Genomic DNA, 15,104 nt, shown 5'->3' on the forward strand with positions numbered 1-15,104 from the left:
CCATAAAAGTATTCAATCCAATAACAACGAAATCTCAAAGGGAAAAACTCAATTCATCACAACAAGATAGAGAGGGGAAAACACCATATGATCTCACTATACTAACAAAGTCCGCGATACATCAAGATCGTGACATATCAAGAACACGAGAGAGAGAGAGAGAGAGAGAGATTAAACACATAGCTACTGGTACAAACCCTCAACCCCGAGGGTGGACTACTCCCTCCTCATCGTGATGGCCGCCGGGATGATGAAGATGGCCACCGGAGATGATTCCCCCTCCGGCAGGGTGCCGGAACGGGGACTAGATTGGTTTTCAGTGGCTACAGAGCCTAGCGGCGGTGGAACTTCTGATCTAGGTTAACCCCTGAGGGTTTTGGAATTTTTGGGAATTAATAGGGTAAGGAGGGGGTGCGGGAGGCCACCGAGGTGGGCACAACCCACCTGGGAGCGCCTGGGCCCCCAGGTGCCCCCTGGTGCATTGTGCCCCCTCGGGGCACCCCCCCCCCCCCCAGGTGCTTCTCTGGCCCATCCTGGGTGTTCTGGTCCATTAAAATTCTCCAAAAAGTTTCGCGGTGTTTGGGCTTCGTTTGATATTGATTTGCTGTGATGTAAAAACACGCAAAAATGGCAACTGGGACTGGGCACTAGGTCAATAGGTTAGTCTCAAAAAATGATATAAAGTTGTTATAAAATGAGTCTAAAACATCCAAGAATGATAATATAACAGCATGGAATGATCAAAAATTATAGATACGTTGGAGACGTATGAGCCTCACACGACGGCCTTGCCAAGTCGTCACAAGGGTGGCTGCTACCTCTTGAGCATGCGCTGGTTTTCCCTTGAAGAGGAAAGGGTGATGCAGCAAAGTAGCGTAAGTATTTCCCTCAGTTTTTGAGAACCAGGGTATCAATCCAGTAGGATATAACACGCAAGTCACCTAGTACCTGCACAAACAATCAAGAACCTCGCAACCAACACGATAAAGGGGTTGTCAATCCCTTCATGGTCACTTGCGAAAGTGAGATCTGATAAAGATAGTAAGGTAAATATTTTTGGTATTTTTGTTGTATAGATTGCAAAATAGTAAACAAGATTCAATGTAAATAAAAGAGATGCAATATAATAAGAAAGAGGCCCGGGGGCCATAGTTTTCACTAGTGGCTTCTCTCATGATAGCAAGTGTTACGGTGGGTGAACAAATTACTGCCGAGCAATTGATAGAAGAGTGCATAGTTATGAGAATATCTAGGCAATGATTATGAAATATAGGCATCACGTCCGTGTTAAGTAGACCAAAACGATTCTACATCTACTACTATTACTCCACACATCGACTGCTATCCATCATGCATCTAGAGTATTAAGTTCATAGGATAAACTTAATGACATGATGCGCTCATGATGTAGAGGGATAAACTCAAGCAATATGATATAATGCCCATCTTTTTATCCTCGATGGCAACAATACAATATGTGCCTTGCTGCCCCAACTGTCACTGGGAAAGGACACCACAAGATTGAACCCAAAGCTAAGCACTTCTCCCATTGCAAGAAAGATCAATCTAGTAGGCCAAACTAAACCGATAATTCGAAGAGACTTGCAAAGATATCAAATCATGCATATAAGAATTCAGAGAAGAACCAAATATTGTTCATAGATAAACTTGATCATAAATCCCCAATTCATTGGATCTCGGCAAACACACCGCAAAAAATATTCCATCGAATAGATCCCCAAGAACATCGAGGAGAACTTTGTATTGAGAACCAAAGAGAGAGAAGAAGCCATCTAGCTAATAACTATGGACCCGAGGGTCTGTGGTAAACTACTCACACATCATCAGAGAGGCTATGGTGTTGATGTAGAAGCCCTCCATGATCGAATCCCCCTCCGGAAGATCATCGGAAAAGGCCCCAGATGGGATCTCATGGGTACAGAAGGTTGCGGCGGTGGAAAAGTGGTTTCGTGGCTCCCCTGATGTTTTTAGGGTATAAGAGTATATATAGGAGAAAGAAGTACGTCGGTGGAGCTCCATGGGGCCAACGAGGGTGGGGGCACGCCTACCCCCCTGGGCGCACCCTCCTGCATCGTGGAAGCTTCTCGGAGTTCCAAACTTCAACTCCAAGTCTCCTGGTTTGTGTTTGTTCCAAGAAAGATCTTTGTGAAGGTTTCGTTCCAATATTCCTTTTCTGCGAAACACTAAAATAGGCAAAAATAGAAAGTGGCACTGGGCCTCCGGTTAATAGGTTAGTCCCAAAAATAATATAAAAGTGCATATTAAAGCTCATTAAACATCCAAAACCGATAATATAATAGCATGGAACAATAAAAAATTATAGATACGTTTGAGATGTATCAGTGGCCAAGTCGTGCTTCTGCTCTCTCGAGAGGGTCTCCCACAATGCACTAGAGCTTGTCATCATGGTGGAGGTGGTGCACGGAGGAGGATATGAAGCGGGATAGTGGTGTGGTACGGTTTCGGTGCCGGGCGAAGCCTTGTTCAGATAGCGGATGTCGTATAGAACAAGCCGCGGGGTGTGTCAATGCCCATGCCAGACTTGGTTTCTCGGTTGGCGTGCATGTTTAATGTTGGTAGGTGGATGGATGGGCTAGTAGTTTGCATGCGGTAGATATGGGTCATGTCATGTCCACTCACGTCGCTCCGGTGTTGAACATGTCCGGAGACCAAGACGCAGCATGGGCGGCGCTCTCGACCGACATGCTTGTTCAATGCCGAAGCGACATGATAGGTCGCTTCTGCTCTGGGCCACCATGAATGTGGCGTCGGCACCCTCGAGTAGCTTGAATGCATGGCAACCACTCCGCTCAAGAGAGCGCGCGGGAGAGGATATTGGGTAGGTCTGGGGTGTCAGATGTGTGCGTGGAAGCGGTCCGGACGCCCGCAAAGCCCCTCGGTTTGCTTTCAATTTTTGGAAAAACAGACGTACTGCATTGGATGGCAACACGTCTGGACCACCCAGTCCGGATGGATGTAGGCGGTTTGAGGGTCAGAATTGGAGATGCCCTGGTAGAACATCACTCTCTTAACATAGCTTTTTTAGATATTTGGAAAACTTCAAAACATAGTTTTCACGTGGTTTCATCCTAACTTTCTTTCCACTTGTTGGTATTCTATCATTATTGATTACGTGTCTGTTGGGAAGCAAGCTATTGTGATTAGGCTATCACTGGTGCAGTGAGCAAAATAATTTGTAACGAGCAAGTAACGATAACAGTAAATAAAGTGAAGCAAGGTAGCCCAATCCTTTTGTGGCAAAGGACATGCCAAAATGGCCTCTTATGATAAGCAAAGCGTTCTTGAGGGCACACTGGAATTTCATCTAGTCACTTTCATCATGTTGGTTTGATTCATGTTCGTTACTTTGATAATTTGATATGTGGGTGGACTGGTGCTTAGGTGATGTTCTCACTTGAACAAACCTTCTACTTATGATTAAATCCCTCACAAGCATCCACAACTACGAGAAAAGTATTAAGATAAAATCAACAATAGCATTAAACTTTTGGATCCAAATCGGTCCCTTACAAAGTAGCGCATAAACTAGGGTTCAAGCTTCTGTCACTCTAGCAACCCCATTTAATAACTACTCCACAATGCATTCCCTTAATTAGGCCCAAATATGGTGAAGTGCCATGTAGTCGATGTTCACATGACACCACTAAGGGAATCACAACATACATATCATCAAAATATCGAACACATATCAAGTTCACATGATTACTTGCAACGTGACTTCTCCCGTGACCACAAGAACAAAAGTAACTACTCACAAATGATAATCATGATCAAGATCAGAGGGGTATTGAATAGCATAATGGATCTGAACATATAATCTTCCACCAAATAAACCATATAGTAATCAACTACAAGATGTAATCAACACTACTAGTCACCCACATGTACCAATCTGAGGTTCCGGTACAAAGATTGAACACAAGAGATGAACTAGGGTTTGAGAGGAGATGGTGCTAATGAAGATGTTGATGGATTGCCCTCCCAAAGATGAGAGGGTTTTTGGTGATGACGATGATGATGATTTCCCCCTCCGGGAGGGAAGTCCCCCAGCGGAATCGCTCCGCCGGCGGGCAAAAGTGCTCATGCCCAAGTTCCTCCTCGAGACGACGATGCTTTGTCCCGAAAGTCCCCCTCTGATTTTATTTCTAGGTCAAAATGACCTATATACCACAAGATGGGAACCGGAGGTGGGTCGGGGAGGGTACGACCCACCAGGGTGCACCTGTGGGCCCAGGCACGCCCCGGTGTCTTGTGCTCACCAGGGTGGGCCACTCCGGTAGTTATTTGCTCCAATATTTTTCATATATTCCAAAACAATTCTCGGTAAATTTTCAGCTCATTTGGAGATGTGCAGAATAGGTAACTCTGATGTAGCTTTTTCAGGTCCAGAATTCCAGCTGTCGGCATTCTCCCTCTTTGTGTAAACCTTGCATATTATGAGAGAAAAGGCATTAGAATTAGCCCATAAAGCACTATTATGCATAAAACATTATAAATAATAGTAGGAAATCAAGATGCAAAATGGACGTATCAACTCCCCCAATCTTAGACCTCGTTTGTCCTCAAGCGAAAACCGAAATTGAACAACATGTCTACATGCTTAGAGAGAGAGAGAGGTGTCGATAAAAACAAAATACAGACATAGAAGCATCATGCATATTATTATAACAAGAACAAACTTTAACATATAACTTCTCATGCACAAGTAACAATTCGTCACAACATTGAAGTATACAACATAAACTCTATTGAAAACCAACAAACTATGTTCCCAGTCAACTTTGCAACTACAATTCATCATCTTTTCAGGAAGGGTCTCGTATCGGAGCCTTTTGGCAAGTCCACATACTCAACCATCATATAATCTTCTATGATTGCTAAAACTCACAGCATACCGATGAACAAAAATTTTCAACGGGACACATAGAAAGATAGGGGCTTATAGTTTTGCCTCCCAACGTATTCACCTCAAGGGTAATGTCAACAATAATAACTCATTCCCACTCATATCCAACTGGATATATGTGCCTATATCTTTCCTCATCACATGATTCTTGCAAAAAGAGAAAATAAAAAGGAATAGGGAAGAGTACTTTGACTCTTACATAAAAGTAAATGCATAAAAGTAAAAGATAGGCCCTTCGCAGAGGGAAGCAGAGGTTATCATGTGCTTTTTGGTTTGTATGCTCAATCTCTTAGTGGAAAAGAACACCACGTTATATTGCCCCTTATGATAGCAACCTTTATTATGCAGTCTGTCGCTTTTATTATTTTTCCATCACAAGTTCGTACAACGCTCAATTTTCTCTTACACTAAATGATTCAACACATTTAGAAGCAATTTTTATTGCCTTATTGCACCGATGAAAACTTACTTGAGGAATCTTACTCAATCCATAGGAAGGTATGGTGGACTCTCAAAACAAGATTTTGGGTTGAAGGGTTTTTGGATGCACAAGTAGTATCTCTACTTAGTGCAAAATTTTTGTCTAGCAAACATCTTGAGCAAGCACCACATGTTAAAGGATCTATGACATATAACTTCTATGTGAATATGAACAAATATAAATCATTACACTGTCTTCCTTGTCCAAAATCAACAATATTGACACACAATATTTAATGGGAGCTCACAATCATAAAAGATGTCCAAGATAGTGTATTTGCATGTGAATCTTCTCTTCCCTTATTAATTCTTTCATGAATTGCATCGTTGACCAATGCTATGTTTATCAATCTCCAATAAATTTTACCACTTATACTTTTCCTTATGTGATGTCATTACTTACCATAAGATTATCATATGATCTTTTTAATTTATTTTCCTTTCTTTTTGTTGGAACAAAAGAGTAAAGAAAACAAAACTCAAACTACTCTTTATTATATATCTCGTACACGATTACATAGATAGATAGATCACTAAGAAAACACTCGAAAATAGATTGAACTAAATTTTTATTCCACTAAATCAAAAGATAACTAAAGATCGACCTAAGATAAATCAAAGCAAAGATAGTGGTGGTGATACGATGCCGGGGCACCTCCCCCAAGCTTGGCACAAGCCAAGGCGAGTGCCCAAACCATGTACTCAAGTCTCCTTTGGTGATGAAGAAGGAGGTGGTGATGATGAGGTAGCGTGAGTGTTCTTCTTCCTCAGCTTATGCTTGAGGATGAAATTTTCCTCCTTCAAGTCACCGATCTCCTACTCAAGCTTTAATATCTTTTTGCAAAAAAATTCTCGTTTTCCTGCAAGAGATGAAAAGGGATAAACTGGATCTTATGTTTATTTGCTTTATTGGGGAGACTTGACTTCTTGAACTCCACGTGCATGTCCCCAGGTTGGGGTAATGGAACTTCATCTTCATCTGAGCTTGTCTCTTCTTTCCCTTTTGTATCATAGTCTTCTTATTCCTCCATGGTCCAACCATAGTGTTCCACATCTCCGTAAGCCTTGGGGTTTGCAATGTAATCAGCGACATATCTCTCACCCTCTGAATCTTGAGATGACATATTTTCTGATCTGCAAGAAAGACAGCAAGAAATAAGAACATAAGGTTTCTTCCACGATACGGTGGCCAATACGTTCGGGGGGTATATTAAGATTTTTTTTATCCTGGGAAACAAGCAAAACGAGGGGAAAACAGAGTCGGGAAGGTTCCCGAGGTGGGCACAACCCACCTGGGTGCGCCAGGCAAGCCAGGCGCGCCCTGTCTTGTGCCTTCCTTGGTTGCCTTCCTGGTTGTTTCTTATTTTCCTAATTTTTGTAATATTCCAAAACTGACAGAAAATATTTTTGAGGATTTTTTGGAGTCCATTTACTTACCGTGTCACATACCTCCTCTTTTTCATGATTCTGGAGTGTTTTGGAAGCTTTCTTTTATGTGTTCCTCTGGTGTCATGGTTTGAATAATGTTGCTTTCAACATTAATAGGCTTACCTGAGATATAGTGATTAATTATTTTCCCATTGACCACCTTCGGGTTAGTACCTTCGGCATTATTTATTTTGATAGCTCCAGAACGATAGACCTCTTCGATAATATATGGTCCTTCTCATTTGGAGAGAAGCTTTCCCGCGAATAATCTAAAACAAGAGTTGTACAAAAGAACATATTCTCCAACTTTGAATTCCCGCTTTTGAATTCTTTTATCATGCCATCTTTTAACTTTTTCTTTAAATAATCTGGCATTTTCATAAGCTTGGGTTCTCCATTCATCTAGTGAGTTAATATCAAATAACCTCTTTTCACCGGCAAGTTTGAAGTCATAGTTAAGTTCTTTAATTTCCCAATATTCTTTGGGTTCTAACTCAGGAGGCAAATGACAAGCCTTTCCATAAACCATTTTGTAGGGAGACATACCCATAGGATTTTTATAAGCTATCATGTAGGCCCAAAGTGCATCATCCAATTTCTTAGACCAATTCTTTCGGGACCTATTGACAGTTTTTGTAATATTAATTTTATTTCCCTATTGCTAAGTTCAACGTGACCACTAGATTAGGGATGATAGGGTGATGCAGTTCTATGGTTGACATCATGTTTAGCAAGCATTTTACGGAAGGCACCATTAATAAGGTGTGAACCACCATCGGTCATTAAATATCTAGGGACTCCAAACCTTGGGAAAATAACACCTTTAAGCATTTTAATGGAAGTGTTATGATCAACACTACTAGTTGGAATAGTTACCCAGTTAGTAACATAATCAACAGCAACCAAAATATGAGTATACCCATTAGAGGAAGGAAAAGGTCCCATGTAATCAAAACCCAAAACATCAAATGGTTCAACAGCAAGTGAATAATTCATAGGCATTTCCTGATGCTTACCGATATTACCAAATCTTTGACATTCATCACAAGATAAAACAAACATACGGGCATCCTTGAAGAGAGTAGGCCAATAAAAAACCAGATTGCAATACCTTGTGAGCAGTTCTATCTCCCGCATGATGTCCTTCGTAAGCTTCAGAATGACATTTCTGTAGGATTTGTTCCTATTCATGCTCAGGTACACAACATCTAGTAATACGATCTACTCCTTCTTTATAAAGATGTGGGTCATCCCAAAAGTAATGTCTTAAATCATAGAAGAAATTTTTCTTCTGTTGGTAAGTGAAACTAGGTGGTATGTATTTAGCAACAATATAATTAGCATAGTCAGCATACCAGGGAGTTTTATGAGAAACATTTATTGCAGCTAATTGCTCATCAGGAAAACTATCATCAATAGGTAGTGGGTCATCAAGAATATTATCTAACCTCAACAAGTTATCAGCTACGGGTTTCTCAGCTCCTTTCCTATTAGTAATATGTAAATCTAATTCTTGTAGCAAGAGAACCCACCTAATGAGTTTAGGTTTAGCATCTTTCTTTTCCATAAGATATTTAATAACGGCATGATCACTGTGAACAATTACTTTGGAATCAACAATATAAGATCTGAATTTATCACAAGCAAACACAACTGCTAACAATTCTTTTTCAGTAGTAGCATAATTTCTTTGGGCACTGTCTAGGGTTTTACTAGCAATAATGGATAACATTTAATTTCTTATCAACTATTTGTCCTAGAACAACACCAATAGCATAATCACTAGCATCACACATGATTTCAGAAGGCAAGTTCCAATCAAGTCATTGAGCAATAGGTGCAGAAGTTAAGGCTTTCTTAAGTGTTTCAAAAGGCTTCGACACAATCATCATAAAAAAAATGGAACATCATTTTGTAAAATATTTGTAAGAGGCCTAGAAATTTTATATAAGTCTTTAGTAAACCTCCTATAGAAACCAACATGACCGAGGAAACTACGAATACCTTTAATATCTTTAGGACATGGCATTTTCTCAGTTGCATCAACTTTAGCTTTATCCACCTCAATACCTTGTACAAAACATTTATGCCCCAAGACAATGCCTTCATTAACCATAAAGTGGCACTTCTCCCAATTCAATACAAGATTAGTTTTCTCACATTTCTGCAAAACTCAATCAAGGTTGCTCAAGAAATCATCAAAAGAAGTTCCATAAGTAGAAAAATCATCCATGAAAACCTCAACAATCTTTTCACAAAAATCATAGAATATAGTAGTCATACATCTTTGAAAGGTAGCAGGTGCATTACACAAACCAAAAGGCGTACGTCTATAAGCATAAGTTCCAAAAGGGAAAGTAAAGGTGGTTTTCTCTTGATCAGGTTGTGAAACAGGTATTTGAGAAAAACCAGTATATCCTATCCATCAAGAAAGCAAAAGTGTGTGTGCTTAGGTTGCCTTTCTAGCATTTGATCAATAAAAGGCAGAGGGTGATAATCTTTTCTAGTAGCTTTATTTAACTTTCCGAAATCAATTACCATTCTATAACCAGTGACAATTATTTGTGGAATAAGTTCATTTTTATCATTAGGAACAACAGTAATACCTCCTTTCTTAGGGACACAATGAACGGGACTTACCCATCTACTATCAGCTATGGGATAGATTATATCTGCTTCCAGAAGCTTTAATATTTTAGTTCTTACCACTTCTTTCATTTTAGGATTTAGACATCGTTGATGATCAATAATGGATTTAGCATCAAGCTCCATAGTAATCTTGTGCTAACAAAGAGTGGGACTAATGCCCTTAAGATCATCAAGAGTATATCCAATGGCAGCATGGTGCTTCTTCAGAATTTTCAATAATCTTTCTTCTTCATGCTCTGAAAGGTTAGCACTAATAATAACATGATATATCTTTTTCTCATCTAGATAAGCATATTTTAAAGTGTTAGGCAGTTGTTTTAATTCAAACACAGGATGACCTTTAGGTGGAGGAGGACCTCCTAGAGTTTCAATAAGCAAATTGTGTTTTAGCAGGGGTCGTTGTTCAAAGAAAATTTTATCTATTTCATTTCTTTCATGCATATGCATATCATTTTCATGGTCTAGCAAATATTGTTCTAGTGGATCGGTAGGAGGCACAACAATAGAAGCAAGACCAATTATTTCATCCTTATTAGGTAATTATTTTTTATGGGGTTGTCTACTAAACTTAGAGAAATTAAACTCATGAGACTCATTACCAAGCTAACACTAACAATTTGTTTTTCACAATCTATTTTAGCATTCGCGATGTTCATGAAAGGTCTACCAAAGATAATGGGACAAAACTCATCTTGTGGGGGAACCAAGAACTAGAAAATCAGTAGGGTATTTTATTTTCCCACACAATACTTCAACATCTCTAATAATCCCAAGTGGTGTGATGGTGTCTCTGTTAGCAAGTTTAATAGTAACTTCTACGTCTTCTATTTCAGCGGGTCTTATGTCATAATTTCTTGATATAAGGTAAAAGGAATAGCACTCACGCTAGCACCTAAGTCACATAAACCATGATAACAATGATCTCCTATTTTAACTGAGACAACAGTCATGCCAACAACAGGTCTATGTTTATCTTTTTCATCGGGTAGAGCAATTCTAGCAGCATCATCACAAAAGTAAATAACGTGCCCATCAATATTTTCTGCCAGGAGATCTTTAACCATGGCAACACAAGGTTCCACTTTAATTTGTTCAGTAGGTTTAGGTGCTCTAATATTACTACCTTAGCATGTTCCTTTATCATAACAGGGAAGGGTGTTTTTTCAATATAAGAACTAGGCACAACTGGATCAACATTGTAATAATAGTTTCATCTTTAACTCTGACCGGTTCTTTAATTTGTTCTTTAATAGGGGGATGATATTTAAAACACTTCTTCTTAGGGAGATCAACATGAGTAGTAATATGTCTCCAACGTATCTATAATTTTTGATTGTTCCATGTTGTTATATTATCATTCTTGGATGTTTTATAATCATTTTATATCGTTTTTTGGTACTAACCTATTGACATAGTGCCAAGTGCCGGTTGCTGTTTTTGCATGTTTTTTACATCACGGGTAATCAATAACAAACGGAGTCCAAACACAACAAAACTTTTTGTGGATTTTTTTGGAGCAGAAGACATCCAATGGGTCGGAGAAGCGCCTGGGGGGTGCTCCGAGGGGAGCACAACCCACCAGGGCGTGACTGGAGGGTCGTGCCCACCTTGGGTGCCCCCGGACCACCTCTTTGCTCTATAAATACCCCAATATTCCAGAAACCCTAGGGGAGTCGACGAAAATCAATTCCAGCCGCCGTAGAGTCTAGAACCACCAGATCCAATCTAGACACCGTCACGGAGGGGTTCACCACTTCCATTCGTGCCTCTCCGATGATGTGTGAGTAGTTCTTTGTAGACCTTCGGTTCCGTAGTTAGTAGCTAGATGGATTCCTCTCTCTCATATGATTATCAATACAATGGTCTCTTGGAGATCCATATGATGTAATTCTTTTGAGGTGTTTTTGTTGGGATCCGATGAACTTTGAGTTTATGATCAGATCTATCTCTTTTTATCCATGAAAGTTATTTGAGTTTCTTTGATCTCTTATATGCATGATTGCTTATAGCCTCGTATTTCTTCTCCAATATTTGGATTTTGTTTGGCCAACTTGGTCTATTTATCTTGCAACGGGAAGAGGTGCTTTGTAGTGGGTTCGATCTTACGGTGCTTGATCCTAGTGACAGAAGGGGAACCGAAGTTTCATCACTGAGGGAAATACCTACTGCCATTGTGCTGCATCATCCCTCCCTCTTTGGGGAAATACTGACGTAGCTTCAAGCCGCATCAAGTAGCAAAAGATTCACAAAAGGAGGCTACTATCTCAGAGTCAAGTCCATATTTAGTGCTAAACTTGTGAAAAGCATCGGTATTCATAAAAGATTTACACAATAAAACTCAAGCTTAATAACTGACTCTTTATCTTTGTCGAGTTCCCACTCTTCAGAGTTGCGTTTAATTCTTTCTAAAAGATCCCACCTAAATTCAATAGTCTTCTTCACAAAAGAACTAGTACAAGAAGTATCGAGCATGGATTGATCATCACGAGAAAGCCGAGCGTAAAAGTTCTGAACAATAATTTCTCTCGAGAGCTCTTGATTGGGGCATGAATATCACATTGAATTAAGCCTCCCCCAAGCTAGAGTGGTACTTTCTCCTTCACGAGGCCAAACATTATATATTATATATATAAATATATATATATATATATATATATATAATTCCGATCACGATGAACTAGATGCATAGGTAGGATAATTGTTTTGGTGAAATTCCAATTTCAATCGATTCTAGTTCCAAGATCCAATATCATCGCATAGCCTATACCATGTCAGTGCTTTTCCCTTCAAACACAAAGGAAAAACCTTCTTGTTAGCTTCATCTCCAGATAAACCTGCAAGCTTAAATAATCCAAAATTTTCATCCACATATATCAAGTGCATATCAGGATGTTCAGTTCCGTCTCCTACATAAGGATTAGCTAGCAGTTGTTCTATCATACCCGAAGGGATTTCATAACCAATATTTTCAGTAGGTTCAGTAGGTTGAGGGGAAACTAATTGTGGTTCCGGTCTAGGTGAAGATACCCCGAACAAACCCCTCAAAGGATGATTCTCCATAGTAACAAGTAACAATAAATTTTAGCACATAGTAATAATTTTTCCTTACCCATTTTCACTTACCAAGAGTGCTTCACTCCCCGGCAACGGCGCCAGAAAAGAGTCTTGATGACCCACAAGTATAGGGGGTCAATCATAGTCCTTTCAATAAAGAAGAGTTGTTGGGAAATGCAGTATTTCAAAAAAAAATCCTACGATCATGCAAGATCTATCTAGGAGATGCATAGCAACGAGAGGGGAGAGTGTGTCCACGTACCCTTGTAGACCGAAAGCGGAAGCGTTAAATAACGCGGTTGATGTAGTCGAACATCTTCGCGATCCAACTGATCAAGTACCGAACGCATGACACCTCCGCGATCTGCACACGTTCAGCTCAGTGACATCCCTCGTACTCCTGATCCAGTTGAGAGCGAGGGAGAGTTTCTCAGACAGATGGCATGATGACGGTGATGAGGAAGTTACTGACGCAGGGCTTCGCCTAAGCACTACAACGATATGACTGAGGAAGAAATCTGTGGAGGGGGCACCGCACACGACTAAGACAACTGTCAACTTGTGTGTCCATGGGGTGCCCCCCTCCCCCATATATAATGGAGTGGAGGAGGGGAGGGTCAGCCCTCTCTATGGCGCGCCCCAAGGGGGATTCCTACTCCTAGTAGGAGTAGGTTTCCCCCCTTTCCCTAGTTGGAGTAGGAGAAGAAGGAAGAGGGAGAAGGAGAGAAGGAAAGGGGGGTCGTCCCCCTCCCTAATTCAAATTGGGCTTGGGGGGGCGCCCCCACTTGGCCGCCTCCTCCTCTCACCCACTATGGCCCATTAAGGCCCATTGACTCCCCGGGGGGTTCCGGTAACCCCCCGGTACTCCGGTAATTGCTGGAACTTATCCGAAACCATTCTGGTGTCCAAACATAGCCTTCCAATATATCAATATTTATGTATCGACCATTTCGAGACTCCTCGTCATGTCCGTGATCATATCCGGGACTCCAAACTACCTTCGGTACATCAAAACACATAAACTCATAATACCAATCATCATCGAACGTTAAGCGTGCGAACCCTACGGGTTCGAGAACTATGTAGACATGACTGAGACTCATCTCCGGTCAATAACCAATAGCGGAACCTAGATGCTCATATTGGTTCCTACATATTCTACGAAGATCTTTATCGGTCAAACCACATAAGCATCGCAACCCCAAACTTTAGGAAACGACGGCTTAGGTTTCTTGCTAAACCACAGTTCATATGGTGTCGTCTCAACGGATTTAGATGGTGCCCTATTTAACATGAATGCAGCTGTCTCTAATGCATAACCCCAATACGATAGTGATAAATTGGTAAGAGACATCATAGATCGCACCATATCTAATAAAGTACGATTACAACGTTCGGACAAACCATTACGCTGTGGTGTTCTGGGTGGCGTGAGTTGCGAAACTATTCCGCATTGTTTCAAATAAAGACCAAACTCGTAACTCAAATATTCTCCTCCACGATCAGATCGTCAAAACTTTATATTCTTGTTATGATGATTTTCCACTTCACTCTAAAATTCTTTGAACTTTTCAAATGTTTCAGACTTATGCTTCATCAAGTAGATATACCCATATCTGCTCAAATCATATGTGAAGGTCAGAAAATAACGATACTCTCCGCGAGCATCAACACTCATCGGACTGCATACATCAGTATGTATTATTTCCAATAAGTCAGTTGCTTGCTCCATTGTTCCGTCGAATGGAGTCTTAGTCATCTTGCCATGAGGCATGGTTCACAAGCATCAAGTGATTCATAATCAAGTGATTCTAAAAGCCCATCAGCATGGAGTTTCTTCATGCGCTTTACATCAATATGACCTAAACGGCAGTGCCACAAATATGTTGCACTATCATTATCAACTTTGCATCTTTTGGCATCAATATTATGAATATGTGTATCACTACGATCCAGATTCAATAAACCATTCATCTTGGGTGTATGACCACAAAAGGTTTTATTCATGTAAATAGAATAACAATTATTCTTTGACTTAAATGAATAACCGTATTCCAATAAACATGATCCAATCATATTATGCTCAACGCAAACACCAAATAACATTTATTTTAGGTTCAACACTAATCCCGAAGGTAAAGGGAGTGTGCGATGGTGATCTTATCAACCTTGGAATCACTTCCAACACACATGGTCACCTTGCCCTCAACTAGTCTTTGTTCATTTGGTAACTCCTGTTTCGAGTTACTAATCATAGCAACTAAACCAGTATCAAATACCCAGGGGCTACTATGAACACTAGTAAAGTACACATCAATAACATGTATATCATATATACTTTTGTTCACTTTTCCATCCTTCTTATCCGCCAAGTATCTGGGGCAATTCCGCTTTCCAGTGACCATTTCCTTCGTAGTAGAAGCACTCGGTTTCAGGCTTGGGTCTAGCTTTGGGCTTCTTCATGGGAGTGGCAACTTGCTTGCCATTCTTCTTGAAGTTACCTTTCTTTCCTTTGCCCTTTTACTTGAAACTAGTGGTCTTGTCA

This window comes from Triticum urartu, chromosome 5A (genome assembly GCF_056163025.1).
Source record: "Triticum urartu cultivar PI428250 chromosome 5A, HENAU_Tu73, whole genome shotgun sequence".
NCBI lineage: Eukaryota > Viridiplantae > Streptophyta > Magnoliopsida > Poales > Poaceae > Triticum > Triticum urartu.